This window comes from Anolis carolinensis, chromosome 1 (genome assembly GCF_035594765.1).
Source record: "Anolis carolinensis isolate JA03-04 chromosome 1, rAnoCar3.1.pri, whole genome shotgun sequence".
Lineage (NCBI taxonomy): Eukaryota > Metazoa > Chordata > Lepidosauria > Squamata > Dactyloidae > Anolis > Anolis carolinensis.
The window spans coordinates 131,895,847-131,914,433 of NC_085841.1; the positions used below are offsets into that span (position 1 = coordinate 131,895,847).

Sequence of the window (18,587 nt, forward strand, 5' to 3'; positions counted from 1 at the left end):
TCTAGTTTCCAACAGACTTCACAACCTCTGAGAATGACTACCATAGATGTGGGCGAAATGTCAGGAGAGAGTGCTTCTGGAACATGGTCATACAGCCCGTAAAAGTCACAGCAACCAAATCAATAGTTGTCGCGTTCTCGTCCTAAATCACAGCAACCCAGTGATTCGGGCCATGAAAGCCTTCGCCAACGCATTGAACTATTTGTTTTCGAGCCGGAAGCCAGAGGCCTGGGGTGCTTCCCTGCCTTCGGATCACGACCTGGCGGGGTTCACTTCGGGTTAGATCCAGCCCCGCCTCCCCCAAGAGCTGCCTCCTCAGCCAGGCTGCTCGGAGGTGTCCTTCTTGCTCCCCGGGAAGGTGTTTGTTTGTTGGCGAAGAGGAGGAGGAGGAAGCCTGCGCGCGGGCTTCTCAGGGAAAGCCCTCCACGTCCTCCTGCCTGCCTGCCTTGAACCAAATCTCAGGTTTCCTCTTCGCCTCCTTGAGCGGCACACACACACACACACACCAGAGACGTACAGACACACACTCTCTCTTGGCAGGATTTGTCAGCAAAGTTTGCCCTCGCCGTGGCTGTCTGGCTGTCGAGAGAGAGCCCAGGAGGGAAAGAGGGAGAGAGGAAGAAGGGCGGGCTGGGCTCCAGGAAAGCTTTTCCCTCTTTCTTTCTTCCCTTCCCCTCAAGACTGCAGTGCGAGCTGGGAAGAGGATTGCCAGCAACTCCGTGGCGTCTCTCTGTGTATGTGTGTGTGTCCCTCTCTCCTTCTCTCCCTCCCTTCTCCTCTTCCTGGTCTCCCTTCAGCTCGTCAACAGGGATACTTTGGCGGGTTGGCAGGAGGAGGAGGAGGAGGAGGAGGAGGTGTCCGCGCCTGTGCGCGACTTCCCACTCGGGGGTCATCCTAGCAGCCTGCGCCGAGGCGAGAGCGGTCAGTATTGTCTTTCTCTCTGTCTCTGTCTGTCTCTCTCTCTCCATCACCACCCTCGCTCCCCCCATCCCTCAGGGCTGCAGCTTGGCGGGAGAAGGAAGGAGAGGGAGGGAGGGAGGGAAGGAGTGGGGAGGAGGAGGGAGGGAGGGAAGAAAGGAGAAAATAAGGCAGACGAAGGGGTATTTCGGGAAAGGGAATGCGGTGCGTTGCGGAGGAGGGTGCGTGAGCGTGTTGTGACAAAAAAGGGAGCCTGCGTGTGCACGACATTCTGCCCACAGGAGGGAAGAGAGCGAGCGTGTGTGTGGCGTGAGGGAGAATTGTGCCTTTCTCAGAAGGAGACCGGGCTCTCTCTCGTGTGTGACTTCAGGGCTGTTTTGGAAGCAGATTGTGTGGAGCTCCCTGTTCCTGTTCCCAGTGGGAGAGGAGGGTTTGTGTGTCCTGAGGGGGTGTGAGTGGGGTGTGTGGGGACAGGAGAGCAGTAAGAGGTGTGTGTGTGTGTGAGAGAGAGAGGTTGTCATGAGGCAGAACTTGTTTGTGAGGAGACTTTGCCTGAATGTTCTCCCTATGTCTGCACGACAGAGCCAGGGATGCTGTGGGAGAGGAAACTCTAGCAGAATGAAAGTGTGTGTGTGTGTGTGTGGTGCTTAAATTCCCTCAGAGAGACAAAAAGGCTGCACACAGACACACAAACACACTACTTTGTGGAATCAGAGCACCTTTGGAAAAGAAGCTCAAAGGGTAGGGTTGCCAAACATCACACCCTCACACACACTACTTTGTACTTCTCCATATAAATACCTTATAGATTGGAACCACAGCACCTCTGGAAAAGAAGCTCAAAGAGTAGAGTTGCCAAACATCACACACACACACACAATTTTATCCTTCTTTATATGTCCCCAAATGCCTTACACATTGGCATCACAGTACCTCTGGAAAATAAGCTCAAAGGGTAAGGTTGCAAAACACCACACACACACACACACACTACTTTGTGCTTCTCCATATGTTCATAAATGCCTTATAAATTGGAATCACTGTCCATCTGGAGGAGAATCTCAAAGAGTAAGGTTGCCAAACATTACATGTGTGCACACGCACCCATGTATATACTATTTCGTAGTTTTCCATCGTAGGTCTCTAGATGACTTACAAATTGGAATCATAGCCCGTCCAAAGAAAAACTCGAAGGGTAGGGTTGCCCAGACATCACACACACATTGCTATGTAGTTTTCCTATATATGTCCCCAAATGTCTTATAAATTGGAACTGCAGCACTTTTGGAAGACAAGCTCAAAGGATAGGGTGGCAAACATTGCACACATATTACTTTGTACTTCTCCATCATAGATTTCTAAATGCCTTATAAATTGGAATAGTAGCCCATCTAGAAGAGAAGCTTTAGGGTTACCAAACATATGAGCTGCTTTTTTTGTTGACTTCCCATAATTGTTGTTTGCCTCTGTGTTAATTTTTTTGCAAGTTTTTTTTTGCAGGCACTGTTTCTGAGCCAAAGAAGGGTGTTTTGAATTAGAAATCAGAGAATTTCCCTTAAGACCACTTTTTGCAAACTAAGCACTGGTCAAAGTATCTGACCTTTTCAGCACAGTGCCACAGTCACAAAACCTATTGCATTTGCCAGGTGTCTGAGCATCCAGCTTTCAAGCAAAATTAAACATCAACCATCTTACCACAGTTCATATTGTGCAAAGTATGTGTTATGGGTTAATTTCAGATATGTCTCTGATTTAAGACTATTGAAAATACTGGTAGGTCTTATTAGTTTGATGGGGGGGGGGGGGGGTGCTCCAGAAACAATATATGCATCATGCCAAATTCTGGAGACAGCTTCTAGCAAATCTTTTTGCATATCAGGCATCACTCTATCTGGTTTCCAAAGTTTGATTACCAAACTTTATACCAGAGACACAACATTGTTTTTGTCGACTGTCTTCAGCTATGCATTTCTGGCATTTGCTGTTTTCTTTGCCCAAGGTTTCTTCCCTTCCCCCACATCCCCACATATATGGTTGGCTGCTAACTGAAATGAGGTTACAGACATACTTGGGAGTTAACTCTACACATGCTGCATGTTTATTTGTTTATTAACCTGATGTTGCTAGGTTTAATTATGTTTCAAAAGAAACACATCAAAATAATAGTGAGCTTGTTACAATATGATACAAACATGTTGTTTACTATGATACGAACATGCTGTTTACATTGGACAAATCATAAAAGAGACCCCCATTTAAAAAACATGTATCACCTACTGGCTTGCTGTTAATAGCTTGAGTGGTATTTACCGTTCCCATCTATTACAATAAATACAGCGTTGCACATGATACACAGTCTGCTCCTCCAGAGATTTAGGGCCCTGTGGGTAACAATGTAGGCTGTATACAGTATGTACCCTCAATCTTGCCTGGCTCTGTTGCAAGCCTAATAAACAAGATATGTAGAAATTATTGTTATAACCTAGAAGGGAGGGCAAATGATTAAAAATCCTCATCTAGTTCAAAGCTGAAGTTGATGCAGATAGGGTAGACTTTGTGGAAGATTTCTCTCTCCCCCACCCACCCTGTATTCTATAACGGAAGCCAGAATGAGACAGTGAAAGTCAGCAGTATGCTACTGATGTTATTCTGCTGCAGTAATGTGGTCTCTAAGGGAACCTGTGGTTGATGCATATACTACACAGCTAGCTTTTTCTGTAGCCCACTGCCTGTCTCATTGCTGCTGCTGCTTTTAAATGAAGGCTGCTGCTGATCCAGGTTGTAGAGTGCTGCATATATACATGCCATTCCCCATCGTTTAGTCGTGTCAACTTACATGTTTCTTGCCTTCAACTTCAGGTCCTTTGTGTTGCCGCCTGAAAACATTATGACTGTTGTCTGTGTGGCAAAATAATTAGCATTCAGATGAGGAGCAATTCCCATCTCTCGTACCTCGGGACTGCATTGAGAGAAGATGTGCATTTGGAAAAGTTGAGTGGATGAACAGTGAAAGAACGAACAGTGGGCATTCAGAAGCAGTGCAAGAGCTCTCCTTGTTGCCATGAAGCAAGTCTGTCACTTTTTGGGGTGAATCTCTTGAGATGGAAAACAGAGTGGCTGGTGCTGAAATGATTGCTTGACAGTCTGGCCTACTTAAAAGTGAAGAGTTGGACTGCATAGATAATTTATTTGGACTACTTTGTTTTGCAATTCTTCAGCTTTCCATCTGAGAGTACATTCAAGTAAGTACCTTTCTCTCTATCTTTAACTCAATAGTCTGGTTATTGTCTGGAAACAATTTGTCTTCAGAAAGTGAAAGAAACTTGGTTATTTAAAAACAATAAGCTGCATTTTTAGCCTTTTCCTTGAAACATTGTAGTTTGCATGTATTGGGAGGGAAAAAATCTGACCTTTTTGTAAACACTGATCAGAGAAGTTTAGTGGATTTATTTTCTGAAAATATAGGACTCATTCAGATCTCACCTAATATTTTTTTCCAAAATATTAAGATTACAATCTTACAGTAAATGGAATTAATTCTTTCTATCATAAACATGAAGTATATGTTTCCGAAAACCATACCAATTCATTTTTGCTGCAGTTACTTAGAGTGAACTATTGCTTCTGTGGCGTTGAAGGTTTTTCTACAGAGAAAAGTAGAAGAGACTTCGCAAAATCCAACCAATTTAAATCTAGACAACAAGGTGATTACTTACAATTATTCCAGGTTCTTCCACAAGAACATGAATATAATCTGGCTTTCCCGTAAGCCATTAAATGTCTATGTGTTTATTATATAATTTTTAGGGGTATTTCAATGTTTGCCTGTACCTACCTTGTTTTTATAAGCCAGAAATAATTTAATCTTATTATAATTCCTAATCTCTTAATTTTTTTTTCATTTTAACTGACCTAATTTTTAAAAAAATAACCAAACAAAATAACCACATATTCCTGTGAGGTAAAACATATCCTTCAGTTTCTCAAATAATTTGAAATAAATTACTGATTATTTTTGTTTCAATTTTTAAGAATGACCCCTTAATTCCCCCCCCTTTTTTTTTTTACAAAATATACTACAGAGAATACTATACTGCCATTCTCTATTTAATTAAGCTAAGTGTTTATGTAACAACTTACCTTAATTAAATAGGAAATATAACAGTAAGATATGCTAAAAAGTAAAGAAGAAAAATCAAAGCTCCAGACAAAAGAATTTCTGAAGCAAAGTGTTAAACCTTATTATTAAACACCTTACAGTTACTTTAGCTCATTGTTCAAGTTTTGAATGTTCATCTTAAACTTGGTTGTTATGGTCTTGTTAAATAACCTTACTTGCTATTATTATCATTTTTCAAAAGTATAGTGAGCTCATAAAAACTGCAAAATATATCAAAATACAAAATACTCTTGAAATAGAAAAAAATACTTAGTTTCTTAAATGACAAAAGTTCTTGGTTGTGCCTACTGGGAAAGAAAAGGACCAAGAAGCTCAAACAAAGAAAAAGAACATGTGAGGGAAAATTAAAAGGACATTAGATGTCAATATGCAACTGTTCTCCCCTCACTCTAATTTATAGTTTAGACTGTTTGAAGATGTATATTCAATATTTTGGACAAGTCTTAAAGGCAGTATGCAGACTAGGCTGAACCTACAGTGTTTCTTTTGTGTTTGTCCAAGTAGATTCCTTGAATGACGACCAACTTGTTCTCTCAACTTATTAATTTCTTGTGTGGGTTTACTCTTTAAGTAAAGTGTTTATCTGTTTTTTTAAGAAAGTATGACTGCTTTCTTTCATGCATATAATTAAAATTGTTGTTTTGTTTCATTAAAAAGCAGTAGTTAGCATTTTAAAAAACTGATATAATATAAAAATAAACAATTTTATTTTGAAACATACCAATTCTCAATGTAAGTTTGTGAGTTAAATTCATACTGGGCTTTTCTGGAAATTATTAAAAAGTGATGTCATGCTGTGATAACTATTGTAAGTTACCCTTTATTAATAAACAATTATATTTGGAGAAGAATTTAAAACTGCTTATAGTAATTAGTCTTAACTGTCTTGACGCAATAATACTTCAGAATATAGTTATTTTAGAAGCCTGTACTTGTGAATCACATTTTATATCTAATCTCAGTTCCTAGAAAAATATATAAGGTAGAATAATTTTCAGTACTGTCATGTAGCTCTTGCCATTATAGTCCAAGAAACTTAATGTTTAATGTTACTGGCTGATTCCTCCTTTAATTTGGAAATCCTACAAACAAAAGAAGTCCTGATCTGTAAACTGTTATTTGTGGCTGAGTGTTACAAATTGACTAAGGTCAATAAGTTACAAAAAAGAAAAAAAAAACCTCAAGCAGGTTGCAATATACTGATAAATGTTTAGTTCTCCCATTAGAGTTTCAAGTGCATCCTTTCATTCAGATGAGCATTGTAATCTTAAATATAAGTTTAGACATACAGATGGAATGGGAAATTGATGTCAAGTACTGAATTTTGTGTCATAATGGGACAGTTTCCCATTTAAGGTATTTCAGTTGCTTTCTATTTCAGTGGGGATAGTGTGGATACCAAATTTTAATACACCCCCCCCCCAAAAAAAAAAGAAAGACTGCAGATATACACTTGCTACATAACTATGCTAGCCAGCTTGCTTGTGAAATAATCAAGGCTGCAGGGCATCCCATAGAGAGCCATCAAATCAAGTCTAGTATAGAACAGTCTGGTAAATTGTGAACATACAGAAATCAATGTTGCATCTGCCAGTAGGCCCTTTGGTTCCCTGAAAGTCCCACGTGTCTAATGAGTCTGGGCAATTGGTTTCAGACACCAGTTTCCTTGAGGATAAATTTAATACATCTTGAGGGTCAGGCATAAGCAAATTGATTATGGCTCTGCACCAGGCAGGCTCATAAACATCTGTAAGATTGCAGATTTTAAGCCATTCAGCATCAGGGGCTGCTATTTTCAAAGCCTGTCTCCTTCATACTTCATGCCAGCGTGACATACCTCATGCCAGCATGGTGCTCTTGAATTGGGAAGTTGATTAGAAAGGGTATCAACCAGAGTTGCATATTAATCTGGCAATGACCCAGCTGTTTGAAAGTCAGAGATTGTGGATTGTATTGCTCATTTGCTAGCTGCTGTTTGCATGAGAGGGCCATGACATGTCGGCAAAGTGCTGTTTGCAAAATTACTTGCATTATAAGTTTTTAGTAGACAGCTATTTTGCTCCTTGAAAACACTGCAAGCTTTTGTTCTTGTTTTTGTTCTGTATGTATGTTTTACTGGCAATAAAACCTTATTAGTTTGGCTTCACAGACAAATGTAGATACTACAGTGATGGTGATGGCTGTTATGAGACTGGACCTATTCATATTTTGTATTTTCAACTTTGCTACAACTCAAGTATTCTAGGTGTTATTGCTGTTTTGGCTGTGGAAATGCATTAGATGGCCAATTTGACAGTAGATTCCTTCAAGTTTTCTGGTATTCTGCCCAAGAACCTATATGACAGCCCACCTACTTCTTATATGGATAATTCAGGTATATTTATCTAAAGAGTGGCTGATATAAACACAGTAAAGTGTCAACTGTGGTTTCCAAGTAAAATTTTGTCTTCTCTCACCTCTAGTAAGAACTGAAAGAAGTTAACAAGCGAATAAAAGACTATGCATAATTTTGCAATTCTTTTGCTAAATGTGCTGTTCATAAGTATTATGTTACTTCTCTGTCACTTCTTGAACAGTCTCTCTCTTTGAATAAAATAAATCCCGTGTAGTGAGCTAGGACACCTAAGATTTGTAATTTGAAGAAATTAAAGAGGATGATTTTTCTTTCCTTTTGAGACATCACTCAAATGTGATACTGAATGAGATGTTATTTCTGCTGCTAAGTTGTACATAATTATTCTGCCATGCTTGATAGATCACACCTGAAATTTCTGATAGACGTGTGTTTTGGAAGAATTGGGAGGCTTGAGATTTTAAAAGGAAGAAAAATCTAAGAGAGAGCGTTTAAATCATCTTGAAGAAAGAAATCACTTGGTGTCAGTACTTCCAAAACACATTAAAGCAATGGGCTGTGGCACAATGAACTCCGGCTCTGGCATGCTTTTAAAACAGCATAACTGGGGAATACCTCTTAACTTAAGAGTGTATACTAACAGGCAGGGAAGCCTGCTTCATCCTGACTCATGTGTGCCTTTGTCTCTGATATAAATAACAGTGGTGCTATACAGACAAATAAGTGGGTCAATAAAATACTTCTCTCATACTATAGCGATCTGAAAAAAGAAGTATTACCTTATATGTGAGAGAAGGGATACTTTTTGCATACTTTTTGATTGAAATAATATATTTCCACAACAATTCTCAGAATCACAATTAACTCCCCACACACACACAATTGCGGTGTGTAGTTGTGTAACACATACAGTTTGTCATATATCATGAAATGTATGGTAAGAATACTGCTCATTTTCCATAGTCCCAATAACATCTTGAAGATGTTTGAAGAAGTTAAGGAGGGTCTGCCATTGCTGTCTTGCTGCATAATTTAATGAAGGAGAGGATTGCAGTCTTTATGACTGGAAGATCCACTCTGGTTTTCATTAATACTTGTGGATTCAGCAAGTACTAGCTATTTAGTTGTTGCTATTATTAGAAAATAAGATGTTATTAGAACCATGGTAGGCTATAAAAATCACCAGCGATCATATTAGGATGTTTCCCTGTCATTGTGATGCCTTGCTCCTTTGTGGCACAAAACATACTCATGAAACTGTTGTCCTTATGATATTTCTGCATGGAAAAGATACATCAAAAGATGTCAAAAGTGGCTGGCCATTCATCTTTGTGGTCCATAAGAAAAGCAGCACTATATTTGAATTGCTTTAGAAGGATTCTCTGCTGCACCCTTCCCCCCAGTTTTTACTTGTTATGAAGTTAAAATCAGTGCTGCTTTCCTCTTTCTATTTGTCTTTTCAAGCCTTCCCAAAGACTTCATTTCCTTGCCTTAAAAGTGGAGGCTGACAGTGAGAGGATGCATATCCCTACCCAGAACTAAATCACATTGACCTCGGTGGTGCTGTAGGACTCCAACAAAGATGAGAAGAAATTGTACTTAAGGTGGAACTGTAGCAACAGCACAGAGCTTGGCAGTAAATATTTAAATATAATGAGTTGTATATATTGCTTGCTTTTGCCAATGAGTATTCTCCTCTAGACTGCAAATGGACTGTAATCTCCTGTAGTTTGCTGTTGGGCAGTCAATCATTCTGGGATGTCAGGACACTTTTGAGGGGTTTCCACACTTTGTAATGGGTATTTCTGCTCCCACATCCAGTTGTCTCCTAAATGTATCAAGTTTAGAGCATAGGTTTTTGTTAGTTGCTGTGCTGCTATTATTCTGCACATTCCATTTCTACCACACTTTTCTCCCCTTTGACATATGGCTTAGATGTGCTGAGAGCCTATTTGTCCTCCATTCCTTCAATGAGCTCAACATCTCCCTCAGATGTCTCTCCTCCAGCATTTATGTCCTTTATCTTCCCATCTATTTAACTTCTTTTTAATTATTTTGTATAGTCATAGAGTTAAGGGGATATAAGGCCATACCACATACTTTATAGCCTCAAAAAGAATGGGGAAGAAAGTTCAGTGTTTTAATTGGAAATTTAAGAAGAGCAGAGTAAATCCTCTATGGCTAAGATTAAATGTTGTGGGACTGCCCGGAAACACAACAGGGAGAATCAAGACAAAGGATACAGATATGTGACATTTGCTCTGGCCTGCATTTGAAAATCATAATGGTAACTTATCAAGGTAAAACACCATTCTGTAACTACTTTTATATTTATAAGGGTGTGGTCTTACCAAATAGTATAGGAGGAATATCATAAGGTTCAAGTGCCCACTCATGTATCTTGTGCTTGTGCCTCATGGTCCCTTGTGTATTTTTATTTAAGCTATTTAAGTGTGTCTTGTATTACAGACCAGCTGCTTGAATCTTTTCAAAAAGTAATTAGAAGACAATAATTTTTGTTTTTCTGGAAAATGAAATAGAAATGATTTCCAAACTATAGGAGACATGGGATTTTTTTGTTTATTTTCAGAGGGGACTAGAGAATATTTCTTGCTATATAAGGCGTGGGGGAGCATATAATTTATGCAGTCATTGTGTAAAAATATTTTTTATGATTGAAATGAGTGCTGAGGTGGGTGCAATAAACAGTAAGCAGAGAGAAATGAAAAAGCTCTTAGATGAGAGTTCATCTTCTAATGTTGTACAAGCATTACAAAGTGGCATGTGGATACAGCTCCACCCAGGTGACTTTTCAAACTCCTCCTCCTTCTACTGAAATTTCTCTTTAAGAAGTGTGATGCTGGAATAGACTGTTATAGTGCTGTTTTCTGTGCAGTGGTGCATGGCACTTCATTGCACCATAAACACAGCAGAAAAGCACTGTTTCTGTTAGTGCTGCAGTGCCTCACAAACAGAAGGGCTTCCAGGTTAGAGATCTCTCAGGAGATCTATATTCTTGATATCACTACTTCTTAAACTGAATCCTGACTCCAAATGGGGTCCCCTCAGCTCAATGTTGGGGTCAAAAAAATTTGACAACAGTAAAAAATGTTTCTGAACCTCATCCACTTACACTAATGTGCTAGAAACAATATACAGTGTTTACAGTGGATTCTGCAAAAACAAACAAACAAAAAACTTCAGTTGTACTCCACAAAAAGGAAAATCAGCCTGTTAAGCAAGCCTTGCAAATGCTAATGTATTAGCAGTAAATTTTAGATACCTTTATATTTGGGCTCATGTAAAAAATTCTCAGGCTGAAAGGGGTCGCAAGTAGGAAAAGTTTAAGAAGCCCTGCTCTATACTACATAATTGAATAGAAACAAGAAGAATCTTAACAGAACCTAGAAACACTCTTTTGAGGATTATAGCAGCTTGTGGTCCCAGAAAGATACTGATGGTCCAAAAAGCAAAGTTTCCAGACTCTGAATGTTAATGAGATAACTCTCCCCATTTGTCAACAGATTGTATACTTTTGAATTATTGCAAAGTTTACAATTCACATATGCACCCTAAATTTAGCCATAAATTTCTGTACTTTTGAGCTTTTTGATAGTGTGACATAGATAATTTATTTCCCTGTATGGATATCTTGATAAATCACCCATGTTTTTTGACATGTTTAAAAACACCATTTTCCTATGGGATATCTAACCTAAGAAATAATCCAATTTTTTCCCCTCCGGAGACAGGTTATTTTACCTGTTCACAAATTAGTGAAAGAGCCACTAATGATCACAGCAGGGATAAAGTCAAAGGTTTTGCTACTATCAATAATAATATCCTTTCAGTGCCATGAAGAAAAATGGGCTGGACTTAAAATTATTTTCATTGTTGAAGTGTATTTTTGTTAGTAGCAGACTTGTCAACAACCTGTCTGTCATGATGATCTACTGCCATTGAATTATGGACAGGATGTTCACTAGTAGCATTAAAAATATGTATGAAAGTTGGGAGTGCTAGGGTGCAGAAATGCATCTAAAAATACATTGTCTATGGTCATAGTTTATTTGTCCAACCTGCTCCAAATGTTCATGACGGATATAGAAAATTCAAATATACTAATTTTAGTACCATGGTTTGCCTTAATGCTACATTCTAACCTATGTGCTGGTAACCCTGCATTATAAAACTGTATCATTTGTTTGCAATTTTACAAGATGCTCAGAGTTTGACATATGTTTGGGTGAAGTGAGTTTCACAATATGGTGACAGCATTTTTTGCATTCATTGCCTTCTATCTTTAATGCCAAACTTTGGGAAATGGACTTAGTATGAACTAATCCCTTAACTATACTGTATCTCTATTGTTGTTCAAATGTATCAACTCCCACATTACATTTAAAGTGCACTATTTACTGCCCATAGGTGTTGTATATCTCAAGCATAGTGTTGATGCTAAGATGAACTCAGTCTGGTTATTTTCTATTTTATTATTTGAAGACCGAAACATAGCCTATGTACAAACATTTAGATCACCTTGGAGCAGCAAAGATTCCCATGGGGGCTTACATTTCTTTTCCATTATTTTCCATTGAAAACTTGCATATGCTTATCTTCAGGAGTAAAAGGTTTTCTCATAGCAGCAAATAAATAGTACAGCAGTATAACAAACCCTTAGTATTATATCCAATCAAAATTACTCTGATGCCTGATCAGTTAAAAAAGATCTTAGGAAAAGGCAACAGGAGAGTATAGCCAAAAAGTTAAGAGGTAGGTACTTAATATAAATCTTATTATTTTGGGCCCAAAGTCAGTGGATAGGATACTCCAAATTCTGGACTAGTTTGGGGAAGTAATCAATTTCACAAACTTCTGTTTCATTATCTAGAAGGTCACTTTCATAAATTTGAAACCTTACGGACATTTGTCAGGGAGTTTTATACTACAGCATTTATCAAGCTGTTTCTGTTATATAGGCCAGGTTGTTGTATTGAGCTGAAGAGACATCTCTAGGTGACCAATTCCAAGTAAATAAATTAATCTACTTCTGTTCTAACTTTCAGTGTTTCAAAATGACACTTAAAGCAAAGAAATTCTCCCAATGCTTACAGAAGCTTGCATGTATATTCGAACAATAATGTCTTGTGGTAGCATTTATCCTGACACCCCTAAAGCATATATTACTACCCTGTTTCCCTGAAAATAAGACATCCCCCAAAAATAAGACCTAGTAGAAGTTTTGCTGAATTGCTAAATATAAGGCCTCCCCCAAAAGTAAGACCTAGCAAAGTTTTTGTTTGGAAGCATGCCTACCAAACAGAACACCAGTGCATGCAGGATTGGTAAATGTACATACCAGTTGTACATGGAAATAATGGTAGTAACAAGAAATTCTTGATAGGATTCACAGTTTGTCTGGTTATGCTGGTTTGTGATGACAACTGCTGTACAGTATATAATAAATGTTCATTTTTTTGTTCAACAATAAATGTGAATTCTTCTTCATGGAAAAATAAGACATCCCCTGAAAATAAGACCTAGCACATCTTTGGGAGCAAAAATTAATGTAAGACACTGTCTTATTTTTGGGGAAACACGGTAGGATATACTCAGAGATGATCAGAAACTTTCCGTTACCTAATCAGATACACATACACCTATACACATATACATACAGTGAGCTCTCTGTATCCATAGAGTCTGCATCCATGGCATCTGCATTTATAGACTCAACCATCCATGGGTTGAAAATATATTTCAAAATATTTACAAAAAGCAAACTTTTATTTTGCCATTTTATATAAGGGATTCCATTTTACATTGTCACACACACACACACACACAGTAATAAGACCTAAGCATCCATGGATTTTTGGTATCTACAGGGGTCCAGGAACCAAAACTTGGTCGATATGGAGGGTGCACTGCATATTGATTTCTTCATCTTTATGCAACTGAACATGTTTTCTGTAGTGCCATTTAGCTGTGGAGAGAAAGATGCATGGTGGGAATTCAGAAATACCCTCCTGCCTTGCTCTGAGTTCATTGAGATATGAATATTGCCACAAGAAAGGATTAATTTTTTCTTCCTTTCTGAAATTGGGAGTTAGGATGGTTGGGTGTGGATGGAGATAGAAGAAAGAATTTGCATGTACAGCTGTCCCTCCACATTTGTGGTTTTAATTTTTGTGGATCTGATTATTGACAGATTTAATTAAAAAAATTTCTAGGAATCTCTAGGTCTTCCAGAGTGACTCTAGGATACTGGACTCAACTTCTGCCAATCATGCTGGACAACCTAGAGATTTCTAGAGTGAATACCTTTCTAAGAAGCTCTAGGATCTCCAATGCGATTCTGTGGTCATCTTCCTGCAGGGAGACCTTTTTAAAAAGAGAGAGGTATTAAAATAGCTTTTTAAATTTGTGTTTTTCCACTTTCATGGGGGATCTGTGTCCCTAAACCCAGAAAATGTGAAGGGCTAAATGACTGTGTGAGTTGTATATTAATAAATGATATAAATGAATGTAGAAAAGTCAGCACCCTCTTCTTTCCCTGTTCTGAAAAAGCAGAAAACAGCTGTGCTTTAAACCCTAAGGTTGTACAGTGCTCTTTCCTGATGTGGGGAAGACACTAGCAAATTCTACTTGTATCTTGCTCCAAACATTCTTCTTTTATTCATTTCTTCATGTGAATGATTTTATAATTCATACTCTTTATTTCTTCTGACATGTTCAGACAACCAATTTTTTTTGTCTCTAGAATCAGTCTCTGCTGGTGATATCTGCCCACATTAACAGTATGGACTAATGACCCTTGATACTTTTTTTTACAGTTTCTTGAGCCATCAAGAAAGGAGGGGTTTATGTCAGGCTGCCATTAATGTTGCGAAAAGTTTCACTTTCTCAGACTGTGCCATTCATTCACGCTGGAGGTGTTTGCCACATTATGGCTAGAAGCAATAGGTGCTAATATTAAGACTTGCCTAGAAAACTTCTTTTAAAAACTTGCCTTGGAAAGTACACTCTTTACATTTGTTTTTTTCTCCAATCCTAATAATTTTAGCAGTCTTCCTTAAAAAGAGATAGGCCACTAATACTCAGGGTTTTAGTCTTTGTTAATGCATCAGGCTGCTGCCCATGTTTTTATTTAATAGAATTTATATGAGATCTCTTGGCATTCTCCACTAGTATAAACAACAACAGACTAAGCAAAGAGAACATTTTAAAAACCCACACCGGCTTTTGAATTTATCTTTTGAAATATTTAGCACTAGACTTGAACGTATCAAATATGGAGAAATTGCAATAAGTAGATTTACGTGGAATGGCAAGGATCAGCTCTAGTTAGTACTTCAATGGTATAATGCCAGTGAATACCTATGTGCTGTAGGCTATTTCTCAGAGGAAGGAATGGGCATACGCTAATGTTTTTTGTTTAAGAAGACTATGAATTCATGGAGTTTCCATAAGTCAAGAGGCAACTTGGTCCAATCTGTGATTGGTCACCATCTGCAAACAAGGATCTGCATAAAACATGACTTTTCTATGTCAATATTTTTCCCCTGATTCCCTTCATTTATTTGCATAGGCATAGAGTGCTTGGGTCATTAAAAGAGTAGGTAGTAGTTCCCTTAAACAATCATGTCTGCCATTAAAATACATTATCTTTCCTATACAACATTCCATAATGTATAAATGTTTCTATAAACTTCTATAACGTTTATAAACACACATACAAATGTTTGCTGGCACTGATCAAAAGCAATACTCCAACACAGGGGTTCTCAAACTGTGTTCCATTGAGCCCTTGGGGCTCGACAGGTGATAGTGAGGAGCTCCATGGCATCATGCTGCTTCCTGTCTCCTCCCCTTTTCTCCTATTGAGAAATGAAGGGAAATAAAAGTTTTGAGCTGCTGGAAACAGCAGCAGCAGCATCCTCCCGGAGCACAGGCCCTTTGTTTCCCATCTCCCTCACTGCCCAGGCACTTTTCCTTGCCACCCAGACCCCCCTCCCACTTTCTTTGCTTCCAAAACCTTATTACTCCCCCCCCCAACTGCTCAGGGGGTGTTTTGATTGTGTTTTTCCTATGTGGCAGAAGTGGGTTAGACTGGATGGCCTTGGGGTTTTTTTCAATTTCTACTACTACTACTACTACTATAATTATCATCATCATCATCATCATCATCACAAAGCGTAGATGGCCATTTGTTGAAGGTGCTTTGATTGTGTTTTTACTGCATGGCAGAAAGGGGTTAGACTGGATGGCCCCAGGGGTCTTCCACTGAAATACTGTTATGTTGGTTAAAATTGGTCTTCATTTTAGATATGCTATTGTTCTTTCTTTCCTTTCCCCCCTTTTTTTTGCACTATGTGAATTAGTTCACACAAACACTGTCCATCCATCTGCCACTGGCCTGGCCCATGCCTAATATATATAATATATATATATAATACAGAATATATAATAGAATATATAAATATTTATTGGGCTCCATGAGAACCCTTTGCTTCAGAAAGGGCTTTGCTGCTGAAAATGAATGAGAACCCCTGCTCTAACATATGCAGTATTGCATGCTAAAATGACTTTCATCATAGCACTTTTGTTATTACATAATAATTATAGGAACAGAAACAGGTTTGCTGTTGTTGTTCTAGTAGAAAAAAATTACTCAGTGATGATATCCATTTTGTTGTAGAAAAGGATTATATCCTTTGAATATAAAAATTAACATTAAAAAAACCATGTACAAATTTTGCTGGGTATCACTTGACAAAATGTTTTGAAATAAGGAAGAAAGAATGCTGCACAATAACTCTGATGCTGGGACTTACAATGTGCCCACCATTTGTTGTTCTTTAGGTGGTCATCTGGAAATTTTCCTGGACTGGAGGATCCCAATGTCCAGTCCTTTGATACCAACATCCAGTAGGAGAGAAAATGTACTGTGAAGTAATATTTTATTTATGTTGAAAAAACTTGAGAACACCCCTCCTCACCTTCCTACTCACTCACTCACTCACCCATGCCCTCTCTCACACACTCACTTGAGTGCCCATCCATTCGCTGACAACCCCCTTTCAAGAACGCTGTTTCAAGTGGCACTCTAGGAAGGAGATGCTCAGTGAATGGATGGGCGACTGAATGAGAAGAGTGTATGGGTGAGTGAGTGAGTGAGTGAGTGGGTGGTTCTCACCTTTCATCCACTCACTCACCCACACATTCTTCTGCTTCATGCTGCATTCTTGGAAAGGGTGACCAAGTGAGAGAGTGTGTGTGTGAATGAGTGAGTGGAAGGGTGGGTCTTTGAGCAGGTGAGGGGATGGGTGAGCAGATGGGCAGATGGATGGACGAGTGAGTGTAGTAGGTGGGTGGGTCTTTGGGTGGATGAGTAGATGTGTGAGCAGATGGAGGCTTGCTCCAGTCAATCAAGGGTGTGACTATTGTGCAAGAAAAATAGAAATACCAAAAATCGGGGTGTAACTATTACACGGTGGTGACCATTATGCAATGTAATACAGTATACATTTCTCATTGGCTAGAAGGGTCGTGCAATGATAATATCAGCAGGTAGAGAGAAGGTGAACTATAAAATTATTGTTCTAACAGACAACATTTGTCCCTCCTATACAAGACAGGCTGGCAACAGAATGCCACCCATTTACACAAATCTGTTAGCAACAACATGCAGCGTTTACAGTGAACTCTGCAGAAAATGCTTCAGCTCTACTTCACAAAAACAAAAACCAGCCTGTTTCACAAGCCTTGCAAATGTAGATTTGTTTTTAGTAAATGTTTGGTTTTTATACCTGTTTTATATACTTATGTACCTATATACCTGGGGGTCACGTAAAAATCTCTTGGGCAGAAAGGTATCGCAAGTGGGAAAAGTTTTGAAAGCCCTACTGTATAACATAATTATTTAGTTCACATTTTCTGCATGCTAGGATACCTATCCAACACATATTTGTGACACTGACAGGTACCAGCCTTTTCTTTGTTAATTCTGAATACAGTAGAGTCTCACTTATCCAACATTCGCTTATCCAATGTTCTGGATTATCCAACGCATTTTTGTAGTCAATGTTTTCAATATATCGTGATATTTTGGTGCTAAATTTGTAAATACAGTAATTACAACATAATATTACTGCGTATTGAATTACATTTTCTGTCAAATTTGTTGTATAACATGATGTTTTGGTGCTTAATTTGTAAAATCATAACCTATTTTGATGTTTAATAGGCTTTTTCTTAATCTCTCCTTATTATCCAACATATTCGCTTATCCAACGTTCTGCCGGCCCGTTTATGTTGGATAAGTGAGACTCTACTGTAACAACATTTTAAATATTTGTGTGAAATTTGCATCTTCTAGAATTGATCAGTTGCTCTTTAAAGCAACTAACTACTTTAAAAAGTGCATGTAGTTAGTATGGTGATTGAAAGTATAAACACAAAAGTGGTAATTAATTTTAAATTAGCGTATATTGCTCCCAGGAGCTGGTATCTTATGGAAATGTGAGAATTTATCTTTATTTCTATGTAAGAGTGTTGCTGTTTGTGTTGGGCTTATCTGACTAAGCATGTTTTGATGTAGTGAAATTAAACAGTCATGTCTATGAAATGACAAAAACAAACTTCAGTAACCGTCTTTTCATTTTGGAATATAGCTTCAGCTGCTGCCAATTTCTAGCTACTTTTCAATGCATATCCAGCATTTTTGCAGCAACATAGGCAAGTAAAATACCAAGTACAATATTTAGTGTAAATGCATTTTGATTAAATCTGGAACTCTCAGGAAATTCCAAAATGCATAATGTTCTTCTCTTACACCCCTGAAAGAAACTTTAATAGAAATACAGAACAAGAATGAGTGTTTTTAAGTTACCATGGACAGTGACAGAATGAACACATTTATTTGAGTGGCTTGGGACACATCTAAATTATTGAAATATATCCTGTAGCAAAGGACTTTGTTCCTATGGTTAAATTTAACTTTCTTAGGCTGGATCTACACTGCGTTATATCCCAGGATCTAATCCCAGATTATCTTCTTATCCCAGATTATCTGGCAGTGTAGACTCATGTAATCAGGTTCAAAGCAGATAATCTGGGATAAGATCCTGGAAA

The 18,587-nt window shown here is 38.3% G+C and overlaps 1 protein-coding gene across 23 annotated transcripts in view; it reads left to right on the forward strand.

Moving 5' to 3' along the window:
- The first annotated feature begins 408 nt into the window (after positions 1–408).
- myt1l (myelin transcription factor 1 like) overlaps positions 409–18,587 on the forward strand; it is a 410,971-nt gene continuing 392,792 nt past the window's right edge. For 5 of the 23 annotated variants that reach the window (XM_062982500.1, XM_062982488.1, XM_062982519.1 and 2 more), the window contains exons 1-2: positions 430–921; positions 3,778–4,160. The gene's annotated coding sequence lies outside the window, so the exon portion shown is untranslated. Of the gene's footprint in view, positions 922–3,363; positions 4,161–16,316; positions 16,397–18,587 lie in introns of those variants that run through there. The other 18 variants (XM_062982568.1, XM_062982575.1, XM_062982583.1 and 15 more) reach the window with 12 other exon arrangements.